The sequence below is a fragment of the Nanorana parkeri genome, unplaced genomic scaffold (assembly GCF_000935625.1).
Source record: "Nanorana parkeri isolate BGI_ZX_2015 unplaced genomic scaffold, ASM93562v1 scaffold2809, whole genome shotgun sequence".
In the NCBI taxonomy this organism is placed as follows: Eukaryota; Metazoa; Chordata; class Amphibia; order Anura; family Dicroglossidae; genus Nanorana; species Nanorana parkeri.
The window spans coordinates 42,984-49,833 of record NW_017309077.1 but is presented as its reverse complement, the minus strand read 5'-3'; the positions used below and the strand labels follow the sequence as shown (position 1 = coordinate 49,833).

Genomic DNA, 6,850 nt, shown 5'->3' with positions numbered 1-6,850 from the left:
CCTCCCGATCTACTGAGCCGACCTGTGACAGTGTCATTGTCACAGGTCGGCTTAGAACTATGAGGTGAGTGGAAATCACTCATCTCATAGTTCTCCTTTAAGACTGACTAAGCTTGAAAAGTTATGGAAAGTAACCTTATTGCTGGGGGCTAGAAAGGGGTTAATCCAATCGATTTGGATGTTTAATTGGGACTTCCTGGCAGGAAGTGACAAATTTTTAGCAAATTGATGTTTTTTGCGCTTCAAGCCTCGTTTTGCGCGGATGCGCGCAAACGGCCCCTACGCCAGACGTGACGTCATAATGGCATTTTTGGCATCTGGCGTGGAGGGGGAATTCAGGAGAAGGAAAAGGAAAGAGAATTGGACATATCTGTGGTAAGAAACAAACTTATGGAGATTGTTTTCCTCTATTGTTTTTGCTCTGATTGGATGCACCTTTGTGAAAAGGCCTTAGAGGTCTGTGTGTTTTTCCTTCTCTGAAGGATTTACTGCTATTTAGGTGTATAATATTGACATACTTCATTAATAACTGGGAGATTTACTCTAACATACATTGGTTTTGTTTAGAGGCTGTGTTTGAAGGCCAAGTTATTGGTTACAGAACATACACTGTTGATGGAAATGGATAATGTCAGGTAATATAATAAACCATACTTGGTGTTGCTAAACAATGAGTGATCTCATTTGCACCCACTTGGGCAGATCACCTTATTGTCTCTTAAGGAGTGTTCATTGTTTTTTTATAGGTGTTATCTATGGAATACTAAGGAGAATGTTTGAGATGTTTTCATCTAATAGAATACCTGGCCTCTTCTGAACGCTTTTCATTCTCCTGTTTCCTGCTCTGATTTGGGGGTTATCTTGCGCTCTACCCCATTTCTTTTGGTCCCTCTCCGTCAGCGCCCATGATTGAGCGATGATCAGTGGTGGATATCGCCATCTCTATAGACTATCGTAAGTTCATGGAACTAAACAAATTATATTAAATATCAAATGTATTTGCATAGGTAAATTAGGATTTGTTCTATTAAAAAAATATAATTTTCTTGTAGAAAGTCAGTAGCCTATTCCTGAAGAAGCGGATCTCCATGAAACGCGTTGAAATTTGTTTTCCTCCCACTGGACTACACTAAAACTAGGAAGACTGATATCCAGCAAACTGCAACAAGTATTGTAATATAAATATAAAAATGTGGGAGGATGCGGCTACATCCTATGGTCTTTTTTAGGCATTCTTTGTTGTCTTTTTTTAAAACCATGCATTTTAAATACATTTATAAATAAAAATTTGTTATACTTTATATAAAAACAAAGTATGTTTGTGTGATCCTTGGAGTACCTTAAAAGTCCGAAACCTCCTTCTTTTTTTCTATGATCTTTTTGTTCAAAGCATAAATTAGTTTCTTTTTGTAATAACCATTTCGTAGCAGTCAGAGCTTCAATATGATTAATGATAGTGTACTATGAGGACACATCGGCGGTGATTAAAAAACTATCTGAATCTACATAGATTAACTCCAAATCCTGCAGAAGGTGTTTGATGTCTCTCAGATAAGTATGACCTTGTTGTATTAGTGGCTGGAGAAATGTATCTACATATTCTCCCAACCTATTAGTAACTGACCCTATGCCATTAACAATGGGGCGTCCTGGTGGTTTTGATGGATTCTTATGTATTTTGGGGAGGTAATAAATAATGGAAATGCGACATTGTGATGGAACTAGATATTTAGCTTCTTTTTTATTTAAAAGCCCCATCGAAGTACCCTCTTTTTAATCAATTTAACCAACTCCTTTTGGAATATGCTGGTGGGGTCTTTTCTGAGTAATTCATATGTCTCTCGATCAGACAAAAGACGGTCCTTCTCACTCAGATAGTCAGCTTTGTTCAAAATCACTATAGCACCACCTTTATCTGCTGAACTTTGCTTTCCTGGCTTTCAAAGCTGCGAAATTGTTAATTACTTAATCGAAATTGATGCTCTTCACTTTCAATCGATAACATTGCAAGATCCGAAAGCCTTGACTGACCCATATTAGAACGCAAATAGTTCTTTATAAGTATTAGCTTCAAAAAGCTCCTCTCACATGAAGCCACAGACACACAGATCATCAGAAATAATTTTAGGCCTAATGAAAGGGTTGGTAGAGATTCTAAGAAGTCCCATTCAGTTATAAATGACAGAATTTCTACAGTTCCCCAATCTTTGGCTTCTTCTAGATCAATGTTTGCTGCTTTCAAGTGCCTTCTTAGTCTTGGAATTTCGATCAAAAGTTCACTCTCTGAGACTTCATCATAGAAATTGGTCAGTTTTGGAATGGACAACTTTAACTCTTCTTTGTTGGCAGATATGAGACTCTTCACTTGAATAGCTTCATACATGGATGTTATTTCTTTGATGGCTCTTGATCTGATTTCAAGCTCAGAATTGTGAGTCCAACATCTCTTGATTGCTCTCCGGGCATCCTCTTCTTAAACCGGGGTCTTTTCTGCACTGCAATTCCAAATTCATCTGCTTTTAAAAGAGCCTGTTCAATTGCATGTTCCACTAGGTGATTGCGCCCCTCATACAACAAAAGTCTTAGTGTTTCTAGCTTTGTAACCACCTTGTCAAGACTTAAGCCCTTTGTCTGCAGGTACTGCTGTGTAAGATTAACTTCCTGAAGTACATCACACCAGAAGTACAGGTAGCACAAAAAAGTAAAATCACAGACAGCAGGCAAAAGACCTTGTGCTGCTCCTCTTGTGTCTAAATTTTCACGTGGATTACAAAGGGCTTCAATCGCCGCTACTAACTGATCAAACTTCTCTTTACCTGGCTGAACTGCAGTATGATGAGAACTCCAGCGTGTTGTTGAAAGCCTTTTCATAGAGACTCCAGTATGGTCAATTAACACATCCCAACGATGGGTGGAAGCAGCAAAGAAAGAAAACATTGATTTCAAGAGTTCCAAAAAATGTCACAGATGATGGATTTTCAGCAAAAGAGTGCTGACCACACAGGTTAAGTGAATGGTCAACACAGCCATTAAATATAGCTTTCTCGTTCTTTCCCTTCAGAATGAATTGTACACCTCCATGAATTCTAGCCATTGTTGCAGCATTATCATAACCTTGAGCACGACACATCATTATGTCCAGTCCATCATTTTCCAGCTTTTTAAGAATGTCAGAACTTAGGTCAGGTGCTTTTTTTCACCTTTAAAAGGGAAAAATCCTAAAAATACTTCCTTCACTTCAACTTTCCTATTGTGTATTTTTACATATCTAATTACTTCAGACATCTGGTCAGTGTGTGACATGTCAGGGGTGCTGTCAAACATTATGCCGAAGTATTTTGCAGATTTTAGGTCTGTGACAAGCTTCTCTTTCACGTGACCAGGGCGCATATAAACTAATTTTGGGTTTTTGGTGCTAGATATGAGACAGACACTTTAAGTTGACAAGTGCTCCTCTTTAATTTCATTAGATGTTCTTTCAGCACTAGATCATATTTTGAAAGCATCTCAACCATCTCAAGAAAGTTCCCTTTATTTAGTGAGGACTCATCTTCTTTGTGGCCACAGAATGCCAGATTCTGCTTGGCAAGAAACAATGCGATATCCAGTAATCTGTGCAAGATGTCCCTCCACTTTTTCTTTTCAATTTCTATTAAAGCAACATTTTCAGCATCAATAGTTTTGTGCAGCCTCTGCCCTGCTGACAACGTTTTCCACTTTTCTAAGCAGCATAGATGCTCTTCAGATATCTTTTGGTTATTGACTTTTGGTCTCAGTTTCCACCACTTTTGAAACCCAGTTACAAATTTTGATGTCATATCTGTTACATTAACAGCAAACAGCCGGCAGCAAAAACAGTATAAACTCTCACTGACAAGAGAGTAAACCATCCATGAGCGCAGAATTTTCTCTCCATTTGGCATCACCTTGTAAAACCACTCTTTTGAAATGTGACGCACACCTCCCTTTACTTCAGGCATCTTGCCTTTTCACAACACTGAAAGGCCCGTCTTGGTTTTGAAAAGAGGCACTTCCCCTTTTGATGATTTCAACCCGTAAATGATCAGGAACAGGTATCTCCCAGAAAGAAACATCACACAAATCTTTCTCCTTATCAGTATCATGGCTAGAATCACTTTCAGCACTTCTGCTTCAGAATCTGATATTTCCACACCTTGTTCTTCTGCTTCAGATCCTGCCATTTCCACACCTTGCTCTTCTGCTGAATGCATGCTAGCAATAGCACCAGAAGAAACGGCTTTATCAGTTGGAGAATGACAACCAATGTCTTTAGATGAACCCTGGCCATCATCTGGTCTTTTCACATACTGAAGCATGGATCCAGCAAGTGTTTTGATTGCTTTAACTTTTGCATCCTTTGCTTTCCTCTGCTGGTATCCACTTGGCCTTTTCGATTTATGCACTCCATGTGTCATGATAGAATATCCCTGAAGGTATACCAATATATTTTGTTAGACAAAAAAAAAAGTCTTTATTCTTGCTTTTCTTTTTTAACTCGACATCTTTGTACTATTGTTTACCATGTCTCTAGTCTTTTTCCCCTCTAATCCCCCCCCCCCCAGTCACATCAGTCTCTGTACAGAGGAGCTTACACTCTAATGTCCCCCCACAGCCACACACAATAATTGTTATACATTGCTATAGCAATGACATAAACCATGGTGCAGTACAGAAAACACTAAACCAGTCAATGCACCAGGGGAGCTTACACTACAATATCCCCCGCCTAGGATCCCCCGTCTCTGGAGGAGTGCATAAGGTCTCTGCAGGTGTGCAGAAGGTCTTAGGAGGGGGAGATGTGCGAGCCAGTGCTGTAAACTGGCCCCAAATGGTTCCCCAGAAGGCTGTCTCGAGGTCCACAGCAAGCATGGGAACTTAAGGCAGCTGCTCCATTTAAAAAATGTAAAGTGCTGGACCATGCAACCAGGCCTCCTCCAATTGGTGGGGAGGAGGGGGGGGGCAAGTGAGACCCTGCACCAGTGGTAGGTCCACCCCTGGTTGTAAGCACAAACAGCAAAGACACATACCCAACCATTTGCAAAGTCCTATGTCCCGCACAGCTCTCCTAGCCACCATTGTCAGTGCCAGTCTTCCTGGAGAGACAGGCAGGAGAGAGAGCCAGGAGAGAAAACAAGGAAAGAGTGCCAGGGAGAGAGAGAGTGAGGGGAGACATCCAGGAAGAGAAAGCGAGGAGAGACAGCCATGGAGAGAAAGCAGCAAGGAGAGAGAGCCAGGGAGAGAGAGCGAGGAGAGACAGCCAGGAAGAGAAAGTGAGCAGCGAGAGCCAGGGAGAGAGATCGAGGAGAGACAGTCATGTCAGTCATGGGTCTTTTACATTTTTTTTCTGGAGCGCCGGGGGGAGGCAGTCCGAAAGCAAGGAAGCCAAGCATCTGTCCCAATCGTACCTATAAGGTTAGATTATATATTCCAGATCTCTATTCCAATAATTGCCAACACATCCATAAGTCCATAGTCCAAGGGAAATTACCCTGAAGAAACAAACTACCATCTCCATGATCAGATCAAGGCCAGTTTCCACAGATTATAAATAATTCTGTATAACTTCACTTATTAAATATATATAACTGTTATTTTCAGGTCTATGACTTCTATTTGCATTGTTTCTATTCTTTCAATGTATCTAAAGTTAAAAGGAAATAATTTCTAGCCATCATGGAGATATGGTGTTTGATATTAGTTAAAAGGTTCAACTCTGTGTGTGAACTTGGAATGGACCCATATTGTAGTTAGATAGTATACCTTGTACTGGTGAAATTCCTCGGACTGTCAGGGCAATACCTTCTCTCAGAAACTCTAACTGTCCCCCCTCCATGCTCCCACTATGCAAACCCCCATGTCGTCCCATTGACGGCATCTAACGCGGGCAGATAGGACGGGCCAGTAGTCTGCACATGCACCCTTATAAGCGCATCCTAGAGTGGGAGTTCCACTGAATAGGCGTGGCCCCTCCCCAGCCAGCTGCTCTGCCTGTTGGGGCGCCGCCGCAATTACTAGCGTCGTCCCCTCCAGAAAGTCAGCAGGATCCGGCACCTCCCCCCGCCGAGGTGAGGGAGGGCACGGGATCCATACCCTCGGTAGGAGCACCGCCCCCTCTAGATCGTATGCAAAGGGGCGGTGCTTGGGTGCAGACCTTCCCCATCTGAGATAGTGGATGGGAAATGGCCCGAAGTGTTCCCAGCTGGGTGGAAGAGAGACAATGTCCCCACAGATGGATCGTGAAAGGCATCGGCCAGATTGTATATAACATGATTGCATTATAGCATGAGAACCTCAAATTGGCTACATATAATTAAATTCAAAATTCGCTTACATAACATGATTGGGCCCCCAAAAAAAAAATATTTTTGCATAAATGACATATTGCATAATATAAGAGCATATTACACATTTATATAAATAATATATTAGTTGGATAGGCACATCACCTGGGAACATTCGTACATCAATGCAGGATAATACTATTATTCTGCATTCCTGTATAATGTATTGCTGGACTTTTAGTCCTCTATAGCTGGTTGTCATTCGGCATTGCTGTATAATGTGTTGCTGGGCTCCTGTGTAATATCAGTGAAGTCAAGTGAAAATAAATAATTAAAAATGTAAATACATCAAAATGTAAAAAATTAAAAGGTGATAAGTAAAAAAAAATTAAGTAAAAACAAAGTAAAACAATAATAAAAATGTAAACCACACCCCTGCCTCCACCATCTGCATTCGAATAAACACGTGCATGGGGCATTGTGTGTGTCTGAGCGGAGTGGGCGACCCGTGACCATGCGGAGATTGGGGGGGGGGGGGGCGCAGCCCA

At 41.3% G+C, this 6,850-nt stretch overlaps 1 pseudogene; it reads right to left on the bottom strand.

The window, feature by feature from the left end:
• Positions 1-2,388: 2,388 nt before the first annotated feature.
• The window catches only part of LOC108802341, a 4,864-nt pseudogene continuing 402 nt past the window's right edge, over positions 2,389-6,850 (bottom strand).